The sequence below is a fragment of the Gopherus flavomarginatus genome, chromosome 5 (assembly GCF_025201925.1).
Source record: "Gopherus flavomarginatus isolate rGopFla2 chromosome 5, rGopFla2.mat.asm, whole genome shotgun sequence".
Classification (NCBI taxonomy): domain Eukaryota; kingdom Metazoa; phylum Chordata; order Testudines; family Testudinidae; genus Gopherus; species Gopherus flavomarginatus.
In genome coordinates this window covers 95516589-95532447 of record NC_066621.1, presented here as the reverse complement: position 1 = coordinate 95532447, position 15859 = coordinate 95516589, and the positions used below count along the sequence as shown (strand labels likewise).

At 44.0% G+C, this 15859-nt stretch overlaps 1 protein-coding gene across 5 annotated transcripts in view; it reads right to left on the bottom strand.

The window, feature by feature from the left end:
- TTBK2 (tau tubulin kinase 2) overlaps positions 1-15859 on the bottom strand; it is a 202933-nt gene that overhangs the window by 172489 nt on the left and 14585 nt on the right. Inside the window, exon 2 of one of the 5 annotated variants that reach the window (XM_050956638.1) lies at positions 14866-14922. The exons of the other annotated variants lie outside the window; for them this stretch is intronic. The gene's annotated coding sequence lies outside the window, so the exon portion shown is untranslated. The remainder of the gene's footprint in view (positions 1-14865; positions 14923-15859) is intronic. 5 annotated transcript variants of the gene reach the window in all.

The following is a 15859-nucleotide window of genomic DNA, read 5'->3' as shown; positions in this document are numbered from 1 at the left end:
CCACAAAACTGCTGATCGGGAAGTGTGGGGAGGGAGGAGGTGATGCTGATCGGCAGGGCTGCTGGTGGGTGGGAGGTGCTGGGAGCTGATGGGGGGCTACTGACATTACTGTGGCTCTTGGCAATGTACATTGGTAAATTCTAGCTCTGGCTCAGGCTCAGGCTTGCCACCTCTGTGCTAGGTTATTTATCCAAGTCCTTGGTCTGACAGGTTAAGATCATCTCTTTGACTGAAGTTCATATGGCTGGGCCTAAATGTCAGTCACTCTACTAAAAGATCAGTTCTTGGCAACAGTGACCAAGCCTCTCTCATCTCTACCTACTTATTTTACCATATGATTTTCATGCCATTCAGTAAGTCTTTTTAACTGTCAATGTCTCAGAAGGCTAATTCACCAGCAATTTAGCAGCAGAGGTGAAGGCTTGCAAAGCCTAAAAACTCAGCAGTGTTATGATCAGTGTAACTAGTATATTATAACAAACAAGAAATATGGACCAGGAGAGAGTTACTATGCAAAAACGTTGAACATAAATAGTCAAAAGTAATTTTAATCAGATATTGGTGGTTCAAATATAAGACCCACTAAAATGATGTGCAATGCTAATGTCTGGAAGAGCCATAAACTACCCTCACTGTGATTAGTGATATCTAATATTTATGCACTATTAGCAGCTGAGGTAAGTGATTCATCCAGTATATGTAAACTTGATTTAATCTCAAATTAAAAAATTAATAGAGAAAACGCTGGAAACTACTCTCTCAAAATAATACACTGCTGAGTGTTGAAGAGATGCTCAGAAATTGTAGTGATGGGGGCCACTTATGTATGTTGACAGACCCAATATTATATGCAACTGAAAGCCGAACATTTTGGAAAAGGTGTATCAGCATCACATACCTGTTTAAAAAAAAAAAATCAGAAATCTCCTCTGACAAGGCAGAAAATATGCTGGAGATTTAAAACAAATAATAAACACACATACTAGAAACAAAGCATGTGCCTAGATTGATTAGATGACCCAAATCTTTTGAAGTTCTCTAAATAGACAACATTATTTTGATTTGCATCTGAACACTGAATGAAAAGCTCCTCGGAACCAAGGTATACCTAAGATTAGAGCAGTGTTTCTCAAACTGAGTTCGCTGCTTGTGTAGGGAATGCCCCTGGCAGGTGGGGCTGATGCGTTTACTTGTCCTGTCCGCAGGTCTGGCCAATCGCGGCTCCCACTGGTTGTGGTTCACCACTGCAGGCCAATGGGAGCTGCTGGAAGCGGCGGTCAGCATGTCCCTCAGCCCGCACTCCTTCTAGCAGCGCCCATTGGCCTGGAGCAGCAAACTGTGGCCAGTGGGAGCCGTGATCAGCCGGACCTGCAGATGAGACAGGTAAACAAACCTGCCAGGCCCAGCAGGGGCTTTCCCTACACAAACGGCAACCCCAGTTTGAGAAACACTGGATTAGAGGCAGAGATAAAAGGCAACTTCTTAGGTCAGAAAAATTGCAAGACTTAGTATCTGTGGCATTCCTTCCAGATTTCTGCAATATAGCAATGATAGAGGTAGTAAAGAAAAAAACAAATAGTTAAAGAGAAAAATACAGAGAGAGAGAGAGAGAAAGATCCTTGCAGAATAGAATTTGGATAACCACACAGGAGAGGAGGAGACCAGGCTGGGCTGCTCAAAGCATCACTGTAGTGGGGCACCTGCCCCACTCCCTGAAAATTTGGGCTGCGGCAGGCCAGGGCACCTGCGCAGACAGGGAGCCAATTAAAGAAGGGCTTATTGTGAGCCAGTCAGGGCCCAGTTTGGAGACAGCCAATCAGGGCTAGGCTCAGCCCTATAAAAAGGCTGCCCAGGAAGGGAGCAGTCAGTCTGTCCCAGGCCTTTGAGTGGGGAAGGTCAGTCTCCAAAGGTGGGAGACTAGCACCGCGGACAGCACAGTGCTGGCCAGGCTCAGGGAGCAAAAGTGAGCTCTAGACCGTAGCCTGCCAGGCTGCAGGCCCTGAAGGGAAGGGCCTAGCGGGTGCAATGGGCCATAGGGGAAGCGGCCCAGGGAAGCAGACAGGAGGGGAGAGAAGGAGGACAGTGAGGCTGCCATCAGAGGGTCCCTGAGCTGGGACCCAGAGTAGAGGGTGGGCCTGTGTCTCCCCCCCCCCCCGCTTCCCAGTACACCCTGCCATCGGCTGTAGGGAGTGGCCATCATAGACTACGCCAGTTCCCTGACAAGAGGGATTAGACGTTGGGGGGGGTTGTACGTGGTGGCTGGGGCGCAGAGAGACTGCTGAGCAACACCACCACACACACACACCCGGAAGGGGGTGTGGATGGACTAGGGGGCACTGCTGGAGGGCAGTGGCCTCGAAGAGGACGCCGCCGAGCAGGGAGCGACACGGGTCCAGAGATGCCAACTGAGGGCAGGATGATGGACGGGACCCCACCAAGAGGGGGCGCTCCACTGGAAAGAGTTAATTCCCAGAGACAACCAGCAGGAGGCGCCAGGTGGTGAATCCCAACCGTTACAATCATATATATCGGTGTCAGAGAAACTCAGCATTTAGATCTGCAATAGAATACCAGACAGTACCCAATATTTGAGAGATAAGAAATATAGACGGACAGTAAGTCAGTAACCAACGAATAACAGGATTAAACTCTAGACCAGTGCATCAAAGTTTTACAGTTACAAGCTGTAAATGGAGTACTGTTTGAAGATATGTGGTAAAATGTTATTCTATTCTGTGTTACCAGAAGTGGTTTCTCTAATAGCCCCACGACACTGCCACTGTCATAAGCATTCACTTCTGACTCTGTAACAGCTGTGGATTTGTTTGACTGGAGCAACTCAAACAATACGAAAATAGAAGAATGGTATGCAAATGAATAAAAGGAAATGTGGAAGGGAAAAAGAGACAAGATGATTGGCTTGTTTACCTCTCACACCCCAATACCATTTACCAACAACAGGTGCAGAAGAGGAGAGAGGCAAGGAGAGAGCTACTCCTTTGTCACAATATTAACATCCTACCCAAAGTCTCCAAAATACAACAATCAAAAAGCAGTTATCATAGACCTTTCCTTGCCTGGAGACTGTACAAGAGGTGTACAAACTAGGCTCCAGAGAAGTTAGAATGTTCCACCAAGGACAGAGTTAACAGGGCACAGAGAAGGGTATGTGACAGTGGCCTTGTCTACACTGGAAAGTTTCTGCACAGTAAAGCAGCTTTCTGCAGTGTAACTCCTGGGGTGTACACACTGCCAAGCCACTTAGCGCACAGAAACTGCACAGCTGCAGCGCTGTTTAAAAAAAATCCACCCTAATGAGAGGCGTACAGCTTTCTGCACCAGGGTTACAGAGCTGTGGTGCCAGTGTAGACCCCCTGCTCGATTACAGCGCTGCAATTGGCCTACAGGAGGTGTGCCACAACGCCTGTTATCTCTCTGGTCGTCAGTTAGAACTCTACTGCCTTGCCCTCAGGTGACCAACACTGAGCCCCACCCGTTAAATTCCTTGGGAATTTTGAAAGACTCTTCTTGTTTGCTCAGTATCACGTGCAATGGTGTCAGCACATCTTTCCAGGTGACTATGCCTTCTCCACAGATCAGGCGATCCCCTGCTTGGAGCAATGCTAAGCTGTTGGACCTCATCAGCATTTGGGGAGAGAAGGCTGTCCAGTCCCAGCTGCGCTTCAGCCATAAGAATTATGATAGCTATGGACAAATTTCACAATGCATGACAGAAAACGACCATGAGGACACACTATAGTGCAGGGTCAAAGTGAAGGAGCAGTGGAATGCCTACCATGAGGTGCGGGAGGAAAACCACCACTCCGGTGCTGCGCCCATGAGTTTCCGGTTCTATAAAGAGCTGGATGCAATACTCAGTGGTGACCCACCTCCACTGTGAAGGCCACTGTGGATACTTTGGTGGCTCACATTCCAGTTCAGAGTGCACCGAGCCAGGAGGAGGGAGGGGGAAGGGGGAGGGAGACCCAGAGGCAGAAGATGACTCAGAGGTCAGAGATGCATGCAGCCAGGAGCTCTTTTCTACCCCAGAGGAGGCTAGCCAGTCACAGCAGTCAGAGCCTGGCAAAGCACAAAACAGGAGTGGAGGCCTCTGATAAGTGGCTTTGATTTTGGAAATCACTGAAGCAAGTTGTTGAGGGCAGGAGGGTTGCAGAAAGCAGGACTGTGTCTGTATGATGCCCATACCACCACATGCCAAGTCTGAATGGCGGAACAGGGTGTTGACTAACTCCCTCACTTCACAGCAATCTTTCATGGAGATCTCTGAGGAACTCCCATGGAGATACTGGGAAATCTGCTGCCACAGGTTCTTTGACAGAGCTGCTGTTTCTTGCCCCATTAAGAATAACTTTCCCACACCACTCTACCGTCACTGGGGGAGGGACAGGGGATAGTCCATTGCTGCCCACAGGCGAGCCGCATAAGGGCCAGGGCAGAAGCCACAGTCTTGGAGAAGACCCTCCCTTGATTCCCTGCTCATCCTCAGCAGTAAGATATCTTCCATAATCAACACAGCCTGTGGAAAATGTGGGGACAGTAATGATTATCAGGCCCCCCCTTATAGTACCAACTCTCCCCAAAAGCCACGTGCCCAGTGTACAGTACGGTCCTGGAACACTGATTTCCCCTGCCCCTGCATAGTGGCTATATTTTAAATCACTGAATCAGTGGCCTGTGTGTTGCAAACAATACTGCTTCTATAAAATGTTGCATTTTGGCTTCACAGATATGACCTTGGGAGTACAGCCTCCCTCTTTGTTATCAACGGCTGAATGGCTGCGCAGAAGTAGAAAGCGGCCACGAAGAACTAAAGAGGATTTTCTGCATGATGTCATGATGCACTCCACGGATGAGAAAGCAAGAATTGAAGGAGTGGCGGGACAGCAAGAAGAGGGACCAAAAGGAGAACGCGGCACGCCAGAATGAAGCCACGGAGCAGCTCTTAAAAGTTATGGAGCTGCAAGCAGACACGCTCCAGGCGCTACTAGCACTACAAACCAAACAGCTCTGTGACCGCCCTCCCCTGCAGCCACTGTCACAAGACTCTTTCCCATGTGTCCCCAAGAGACTGCATCATGCATCTTTCTGGCCCAGCCTGTGTTAAATGTCTGTGAAAGGCCCACGTGATCCACAAGCGCCTGGAGAACCATAGAGAAATATCCCTTCCAATTAATTTACTCAGTGGCTAGATAGTCTGGTGCCAGAATTGGAATATGTGTACCATCTATCGCCCTCCACCATTGTGGATGGTTTTGCACAAATGGGCTTCCCTAATGTCATGCACATCGCCCAGAGTCATAGTCTTTTGGAGCAGGATGCAATTAATGGCCCTGCACACTTACATCAACATGAGTCCAACGGTCGACTGTCCCACTCTGAACTGGTCAGCGAACGATCAGTAGCAGTCTGGAGCAGCCAGCTTCCACAGTGCAATCGCCAAACACTTCTCCAATGACAGGGCAGCTCTCACTCTCTGGGCTGGGGCAAGCTGACCACACAGTCCCATGAATGGGGCTTTCTTCATCCAAAAGTTCTGCAGCCACTGCTAGCCATCCCAGATGTGCATGATGATGTGATCCCACCACTCAGTGCTGGTTTCCCGAGCCCAAAAGTGGTGTTCCACTGTAGTCAGCACCTCCGTGAATGCAATCTTGCGTCATAGCCGCTACGCATGGCAAGATCAACGTCGAACTCCTCTTGCCTTTGTAGTTTAAGGAATAACTCCACTGTCACTTTGACACGTTGGTCAGAACAAGCAGCATACTGGTCAACAGTGCAGGATCCATTCCTGCAGATCGAAGAGGCAGAGCACGCAGTACACAAACCATTGAAAGATGGCACCAAATGCAGATGGAAGCACAGGGATTGCTGGGATGCAAAGCAATGTATCACAGGGCATTGGGACAGGACCCAGGATGCCCCAAAACCCCCTCCACCTTCCCACAACTCTTAGTGCCAGAAGAAGAAGAGATGATCTGTTGGATAGCTGCCCACAGTGCACCGCTACGAACATTGGTGCAAGTGCTGCAAGTGTGAACATGCAATTGCACAGGCAACTGACAGTGTCAACACACAACAGCAGTTTCCGTTCAATGCTCTCTGAGCAGCACTGTAACTGCCAGCGATGTAACTCTGCCAGCATAGACATACCCAGTGACTGTTACTGTATATGTCCAAAAATGTAATAAAGACTAGATTTCAGCACATATTTGAGGTAACACAGCCATGTGTGATCCCTGCAACCAAAAGTCTTATACTCAAATAATTCTCTTTTCTCAAGAACTGTTAGAAACATAGCTTGAAATATAATCTCCAGTATAAGTGTGAGAAAGATGTCATTAATCCAGACATCAGTACTGAAGTACTCGGCTATATTAAAGGTTTTATAAGCATACTGTTATCTTAATATATGCTCAACTCCTTTTAAGGAGATGGCAAAGAACATTCTCTATATCATCTGCCCGACAGAAAATAATAAAAGCTCTCCTTGTGGCAGATGGGATTTATTTATTTTCGTAACAGCATAGAAACACGCTGTAGCCAAGTTACTAGTATCTTGACTGAGATTATGTCATAATTTTTCAGAGATAGCTGGTGAACAACCCCGCCCCCCGGGCTTTTTAAAAACAACAACGCCTGCGTTAACAGTACAGTAGGCAAAATAATAATTTTTCTTTCAACAATTTAGCAAATAACACAAATATTCAGGGAGGATCAAAGCAGGCTAGTAAATTTTTACAGCTGTGAAAAATCAGAAGTATTTGTAAATTATTACGAAACCCTGTCAAGAAAATCCTACCTGATTCAAGGCAGGACATGTCTATTGTTTACCTCCTGAGAATGAGGAACAATGCTAACAAATAGGATTTCCACATATTGTGGGTTCAGACAGCCAAGCCACAAATGGCACAAAGTGGCTTTCAACCATCTAGAGATAGCCATCACAGAACTCCTCTACAATGGTAGAAAGCTAGTGGAAGCAATGTAAATTAAAGCTTCAAGGAAGCAGCACTAATTTACACTGGAGCTGTATTATGAAATCACCTAATATCACATACTATCTTCCATTTCAAACTTGCCAGTAAGTGCACCAACAAGAATCTGCGAAGGGACAGTAGCAACAGCTGACTCCTACTGGAATAAGATTGACTACTGTCACAGCTCTATTCCAATTTCAGATATCTCCAGCAAGGCAAGATTCAACTTGGAAATAAATTTAGATTCATTTCAGAGCATTAAAAAAAATTGTTACAATAATTTAGAAAACAAAAAACAATTTTACCAATGCTGATAAAACAACAAAAAAGATTTGATTAAACTGTGCACAGACAGATACCAACCCTACCTCCACTCTCTATAAAGTAATCCATTATATAGATGAGAACTTAGTATGTGTTCCAAATTTCCTGGCAATCAAACCACTTTTTATATAAAATATTATACAGTATCTCCCATACCAAAAGATTCCAATGTGTTTTACAGAAGTCACTTCACCCACCTCTGAAAAGCTGATATGGAAACATGGTAGCCGTTCGGTGGTGGTTTTGAGGAGGGTGAGGGGAGCAAAGATTATTAACTGAATCTATACTCTGCCTTACAAATTTCCACTCACCTGCTCACTTGGGACCACTAAGTTCTGGGGCAGACAATAGGAGACTAAGGTTTTCAATCTCGTAACACAAAACCACAACCTGTAGCATATTTTGGAACCAGTTCAGAATTCATAGTGTTCTATAGCTGTGTCATGGATGCCTTATAGAGCACAGCTCCATCCCGTGTAAAACAAGAGGAGAATGCAGGGGACTGTGTGATGCAGAGGACAAAGAGAAGCTAGCAAGAGTGGATCCCCTTTCCTGCACCTTTTTTCCCTCGCAGCACAATATCCCAAACATACACACAGTCTTCACCCTTCTTCTTCCCCATAGATGTGCACAAACTAGGATAGATGGGCCACACTGCATTGTCATGGTTCAGACAGCCTAGTAGATTTTCACCTGAATTAGTGTGTATGTGTGTGTGACAATTTTGCAAGACTGGCATAACACGTTATGAAGTCATCCTAGCAGCTCCACAACTAAGGTTGCAATGACTCATACGATTAAACCACATGAAAATGCATACGAGCAATGTTCCAAAGTGGCCTATTTCACAAACTTGAAATGTCTGTAAATCTGTATATAACATATCTGAGCAATACTTAGAAAATGAAATGCTTAACAATCATTGCATTTTTGAAATTCCCAGACAGTATAGAGTATCTCAGGTTTCTATATAAATAATCCATATGAAAGCTAGTATACTTTTCCCACAAAGCTTCAGTTCCTCAACTATACACAACACAGAAGTAAATTGAAAAAAGAAAGGAGCCTACCAATGTATCTGTGACACAGATATGCTCAGTTTTGCCCTGGCAGGTATATTACATCAGCGGTTCTCAACTGGGGATCCATGTGGGGCTGAATCCTGGTGCTCCAAGCCCTGATGCCCTCCATGCCCTCAACTCTGCCCATGCACTCAGAGCTTCTGCCCCAAGGGGAGCATCTCCCGCCACCAACTGCAGCACAAGATCACAGCAGCCCTGGGGGCAGCTCACACCTCCCCACCCCACCCCCACCCCATCTCCCCACCACTTGGCCAGGTCAAAAGCAGGAAACCAGAGCCAGGCAGTGCGAGGCAGCTGTTGCTCTCTGGCTGGTGCCATGTAGCAGGCAATGGCAGCATTCCCTCCTCTCCTGCTGGTGCCCCAGGTTGAAGCTGCTCCTCAGCTCCCAGCCAACTTTGCTTCCACAGAGGCAGTCGGTAAGAGCACCCCAAGGTGGGGGGGCCCAGCCCCAGGTGGGGGGGCCCAGCCCCATGGCTGGCAGACCCCTCCAGGAGTCCTCCCAGCACACTGCCCTTAATACCCCTCTCCCTACACCCTGAGCTACGCCCTTCTCACACACAGCCCCTAGTACCCCTCTCCCTGCACATTGTGCTACCCCTCTGCCTGCACACAGCCCCAACAACCCCCTCCCTGCAAGTTGAGCTACCCCTGTTTGCACACAGCCCCTAGCGACTCTCTATCTCCTGTCCACACACAGCCCCTAGTGAGTCCCTTCCTGCACCCTAAGTGGTTTTCAAACTTTTTGAGCTAAGCCTCCACCTTTGAATTATAATTTTTGGTTGCGCACCCCTCCCCAACCCAGGCAGCCTGAGTGGCCTGCTGAGGTGAGTCGGGGGTGGAGATGGTACTCCCTCCCTGGACCCTGCCATGCAGAGGTGGCTTGAGCCCTGTTAGCCCCTTCCCTGCCCCCCCCCACTCCACCAATCAACTATGCCTATGCCCAAGGCCCTGGCATGAGGCTCCTCCACCCCCGCTGGGCCCTGGAGTTTTTATAGCATGTCAAGAGGAGCCCTCAGAGAAAAAGGTTGAGAATCCCTGTATTACATGTCCAACCATTTACTCCATATTACACCAAAGAAGGTAATGTGTGATCTCTGCCAAAAGCTAAGAACTAGCTGATTGTGACGACTATTGCAAGATGTTTTTATAGGAATCAATTTTAGAGTTATGTAACATGTAGGATATGTATGTTCCAAATCTGTTGGGAGTGACAGCTATCACCCAAGAAGGAAAGTCTGAGAGCAGACCCAACCAACATGAGAACAATGAACATCCTTCAGCTGAGCCAGTTTATGTTTACTGTTTGGGGAAGATGCAGTCTTGAGTATACTCAAAGACAAACCAACCCCAGGAGAGTTCTCAGAAGAGCTGGCCCTCTGGGACTAAGAAACAATAGCTTGTGACTGTATAAGAGAAGAAATGGCCCAAGCAGTGATCCACTACAAAGGAAAGACTTTGAAAGCAAGAGTGACTCATGAAAAGTGGATCACAGCTTTCAAAACTGGACAAGTGCTGAAAGAACTAACCACTGAGTGAGAAGTATTTTATAAGACAGGGAAATAACTTGTTAATAAATATAAGCTATAGAATGTTTTATGTTTTTCTTTCATCTGTAACCTTTTGTTTTCAAACTCTTATCCTTGCTTTTATTTGAATCTTTATCCCAAGCTCTGTTAAATAAACTTCCATTTGGTTTTACCTATCAAAGCACCTCGTGCTAAGGAGAGTGAAACCTGTGAACTAGGGTGCACTGTTTCCAGAGGCTGCAGACACCAGGAGTGCACTAAGGTGTGAAGACGATAGGGAATGGGGGACTCCATTGTAACAGAGTGGAATATGTAAATTGCTAGCCTGCAAAGAGAAAGAGCAGGGCTCATGGAGCCCAGAGCAGAGTGCCTGCATTGCCAGTAGCTGGAGAGAGTTTCACCTGGTGAGCACAGACAGGGCTCCCTCCCATTGTGAGCAGATGGTAGCGATTCATTCGGGACACCTCAGCTAACCCTGAAATGTGTCACAGTAGCATTGTCAACAGGATTTGAACCCAATTTATGAGCTAACCAATGTTCACACTCAAGGTCACTTACAAAGTATACTGATACACACCTCCTAAAGATTCATAAGTAATAAGGTTGGAGAGGAAAGAAAAAGGTTGTTTTGTTGTTTTCTGATTGTTTATTTCAAGAAAGGACAACAGAACAAAAGGCAGCACAAAATAAGCAAACAAGAAACATATGCCAAACTGACCAAAGCGCAGTGTGAGCATCTGTGCACAGAACACGGATTAACTGCAGCAGGAAAGAAACATACAGGAGATGAGAATTATGCTCATGGCACAAGGTAAGTAACATGTAGAGCAGTCAAACCCCTCAGAAAGAAATAAGGGTGTGGGGAATGCAGAAGTACATGTCCCCTAGGAACACTGGAGGTCAGCCTGGCATAATGCTCAACAAAGCAGCTGTTCAGTTGGAGTTGGCTGAATTAGTGCTGAGGAAATTGAAACAAGAACAAGAGTACCAAATGTGGAGAGCCGCAGAGAATGGGCAGTGGAGAAAATAGCCTCTGAGAGAGGAGCTGGAAATAGCCACAGAAAAATGGGCAGCAGCTGGATAGAAAAACAATTAAGAGTTGCAATCCTACACAAATATCTCTTACTACTAATATATCTCTTTAGTATTAAAAACATCACCTTACATAAAGGGAAGTGGAAGGAAACATGGCTTGAATAATCAAGCAGTCATGAGCTCCATAACAAAATTTAAAAAATAGCAGGAGATAAGCTGTTCACAAGATTCTAAATGAGTCTTACATTTTGGTGACATCATAAGCACTGACTTATTATGTCACCAAAACATCTTACTGTATTTATATCCGTAAGTAAATATCTGATATCGTCCTGTAACATTACTAGTTTTTCAACCTTGTAGAGGGTAGTGTGATGTAACATATTAATGATAAATTATTCCATAGTTACAGAAAAAGGTCAAATGCAAAATATTTCAATTTACTATATTATAGCATAAGGGTTTTTCAAAACTTCAGAATGTACATTTCATCAGAAGTATACAAACTAACATTTACAGGAACACAGTCATTTTTAAATACAAATTAATACGTGCTTTTAATAATTCATGAAATGATTAAAAATTGAAGTAGTTTAATATACTATAGTTTTCATTTTTCAGTATTTATGGAGTTTACTTCTTGCATTTCCTTATAATCAGAAGTGAAACCAGCCTGGTCAGTTTCACTTTCTTATCTATATACATTAGCCCAAAGACAGGACACACATGGCAGATGATGCAGGGGAAAGTTTTTTGTTTTTTAGTATTGTAACTCTACTTTTTAAACAATTCCTTAAATACATTCTAACTAAAAAGTATGAAGAAACTAAAAAATGTACACAAACACACTCAGGAGCATCGATTGTCATGTTGAGTGCATTTGTGGATGCATTGGAGGGGCAAAAAAACAAAAACAAGACTAAAAAAAACCCGATGCTTTTGGTATGTACCCATGTCCCGAGCTCCATGATGACAGCCCCCAATTTCCCAGGGGATTCTGAGTCCTTGCATATGCTCCTTAGAATTCTTACTGAAGTCATTAATCTTTACCTTCCAACCTAAAAGAAAAATTGCTCCAGTATTTTAAATTAGATTTTTCCACTGAAAGGTAGCATTGGGTCTGCAAGTCTGAAGTAAGTGAGGTGTTACCAGAACACTTTTAAAAATCAGATGGTAGTATCCCCAAAACCAAGGGGAATCTGTATTCAAAAAAAAAAAAAAAAAGATACTGGAGGTAGTACCTGAACTTGGGGCTCAGAGGAAGCACCACACAGATTCACTCAGCAACATTCAACTATAGCATTTTTCTGGCAAAGAACAGTGGAGCAGAATAATGCAACACAAGGTCTCCTCTTTGAAAAACAAAATTTGGAGAATCTGCACTATATGAGAAGCCAGGATTTTTTTAAAAAATAAATAAATAAAGGGTGCAGAACTTGGACAGCATAATAAAATTAACTAGGGTGACCAGACAGCAAGTGTGAAAAATCAGGACAGGAGGTCAGGGGGTAATAGGAGCCTATATAAGAAAAAGACCAAAAACATTGGGACTGTTCCTATAAAATCGGGACATCTGGTCACCTTAAAATGAACTGAAAATGAACTGAAACTAATGATAGATTCCAAAACTAATGAAAGACACTATGGCTACAGATTTTCAACTGGAATACAGGGAGAGAGAGACAAGGAAGAGTCAGAAATGTAGAAGTGCAAGTTTCCCTTGAGGGAAAGTCTATTCAGACCTACTTTCTTGTATCAAAGTTCTGAACCTGGATGTGAAAGAAGATCCTATCTATCTTTAAAATGCTTATCATATTCCCATAAGGAAAGAGCCACAAAAATTCGCATGGAAGAATCATCGTTGTCGTCGTACTATATGATTAGGATAACTGACACAACTCTGCTCGCTGCACATACTATAAAGGGGCCAAAATACTATTTTTGAGATCTCAGGACAGCGACAAAGGCTAGAAGGGACTTCACTATTCTGAAATAATAGAAATGTGAAGAAAAGATCAGAATACTTTTCTCTCCATCATAATTTAAGGCCGCTTTTGATGGGAAATGAGAGTTATTCTGGGATTTGACATCAGTGACCCGATTACTTAAAGATAGTGCTTCGGGCAAGAACTTTGACAGAGATGAAATTAAGGACTGAAACTGTATTCACTCTCTACAATATCAGCCTCACCACTTTATTGGCATAGGCCCTCTCTCTCCTCCATAACTGGAGAACTTGTTCTGTGTATTTTGCAACACATTATTTTTAAACAAAATGTAACCTTGGGTTATATATTATTTGTGTGAATTTGTATAAATGCTTAAAGAAAGTAATTAAACTAGTACGGGTTTGTGCCATGACCCCACACAGTAATAATTCATCAATTCCTTAGCATATGTTTCAGATAGGAACTGCTCCCCAGCAGGTTATGGTATTAATGGTTTAAGTATCCACTAAAGACTTAAGGGGCTCAGGACCATGCTTTAATGGTACAATGTTTGTAATGTACTCAGCTGTAACAATGGGTCTGGCACATCTTTAATAATGGGATATTATTTCTGATGTGTTTGAGCACCTCCTCCCACCCCATTCCATGAGTCTCAGTTAGTGCTCGAAAAACCAGTCCCTGCACCCATTCAAGGAGAGAGTCTGGTTTCAAATTGTAGCAGTACGTAAGTGAAGTTTTCTAAAGGTCAGATACTGGAGCCTTACCTCATAAGAGGAGGCCACAACATCCCTTAAGCAGGGGACTGGACTAGATGACTTCCTGAGTTCTCGTCTAACACTAATACTCTACGATTAAGCAGGGGTTCTCATACTGGGAGTCGGGACTCCGGGGGGATGGCGAGGTTATTACATGGGCAGGGGGATCACAATGTCCGCCTCCACCCCAAACCCCACTTTGCCCGCAGCATTTATCATGGTGTTAAATATGTAAAAATTGTTTTTCATTGGGGGGGGGTCACACTCAGGCTTCCTATGTGAAAGGGGTCCCTAGTACAAAAGTTTGAGAACCACTACTCTTAGGGATAGGATTGTAATGAACATTGCTAACAACACTGCTAATTTTCCTTTTCCTGTTGCCAGGGAGAAAAGGTTTTGGTAGTTGCTCCAGAAAAGAGGTTGGTCACTACAACAAGGAGGAGCTATGGACCTGGTGTCCCAAGAGGTTTAGCAACTGCAACTCACTCTAAGGCCTGAACATTTCACAACCACAAGTAGGTTTTGGATGCTTCTTCCCAGGCCCTGATCAGAGATCTGTTAGTCCTTATCACAGGAAACAAATAGTAGCAGGATATCTTATGCCACTGGAGATTGTTTCCATGATCACCAGGTTACAGAAGACTTGGGCTAGGTATCCGGGCATGTAGATGCTCCCATGCTCTTCCATTTTACCATTCCTCTGCTGTGCTGTTTTTAGGAGATATCCAGGTTCAATAAAGCTGAAGCCACTTGGCCAGAAAATATGTCTCTTTCCTCACTGGCCCCTACCATCTGCAATAAGAATTTAGAACATGATGGAGACACTTGTTAGCAAATCCAGTTAGGAATGCTGATCACTCTCTCTGTCTTTAACATTTTTACCTACTCAAATTGGTAAAGAAATGGATCCTGATTACCTGATGCACCAGAACTAGTTGTTTTATAAAAAAAGTTTTTAGATTTATATTAGTTTTTTACTGCTGTTCCTATTCTAACCAAAAAGAATAACCATACATACCCAATTAGTTGACAGTGGTCAGGTGCATGTAAAACTGACTAGTGGGTGGGGGACAAGCTCACCTGAAATCTTCTCTTTTGGGATCACTATTTTCCTGTCAGATTTTATCCTACAACAAAGAATGATTAATGCACAGCTACTGACAGATAAAATTCTCCATCAGCATCTGCATTTTTACCTCCAACAGGACCACCTTCTCACCTTCTCCAATCCCCACATCAAGTATTTAAAAAACCTAGGAAATTAATATGCAAAAAAAAAAATTACCTGTGAAGTACTTAAAGTTGCTCAACACAAATCCACAAAGGAAACAAAAATTTAGCCCACATAATGGTAAATAACGCTTTCACCTACAAACACACAAATTACTACTACTACCACAAGTACTAAACTTCAACTCTGCCACTCTAGGGGTGCCAGTCTTCTACCACCCATCACCAAATTATCCTTTCCCTACAAAATCAACTACTAGTGTTGGGGGAAAATAATCTGGTACAGTGGCGTGTGCAGAAAGGTGAAGGGGGGGGAGTTAAATTGCGCTGCCTGGGCTCCCCTCCAGTATACAGAAATTGTGGTAATGGTAAGGTATGAGCTTGTAGATAGAAGAGTTATTTACCTTTTCATTTCCTTGATTTTGTGGGTCATACGCTGTATGAGTAGAAAGCCCAACTACTTTATACTTTGTGTGTGTATTGATTATATTTTCAGGAGCAAATCCACAATCATTGCCCTCCCTCCCAAAACAAATGGACACTGACAATTTATTTGTTGCAAAATGGTCTTTATTTGCTAAAAGCGAAGACTAATTTTCATGAGCAAGTCTTACAATAGGAATTTTTCATCTCTTCTTGGATTGCACTGACATTTACCGTTTTATTTAAAAAATGAAAAAGCTGATTATAACCCTGATTTCTACAAGTTTGCATCATGCTTCCTGTATTTTGGACGCCTACTCAAACAATCAAAAATGTAGCTTTTTCATGATTTCCTTACACAATTTTTTTAAACCGAAGGAAGAAGACTGATTATAGCGATGCAACTGAAACATCTCCAGGGACAGAAAAACAAAGACTAAAACAAGGGAAAAGAAAGTGAATGAGAGGAAAGGGGAGACTCAGTCCTAGATCTATTACAGGAGAGAATAATTAAAGGCATTCACCAGTTAAAAGAGC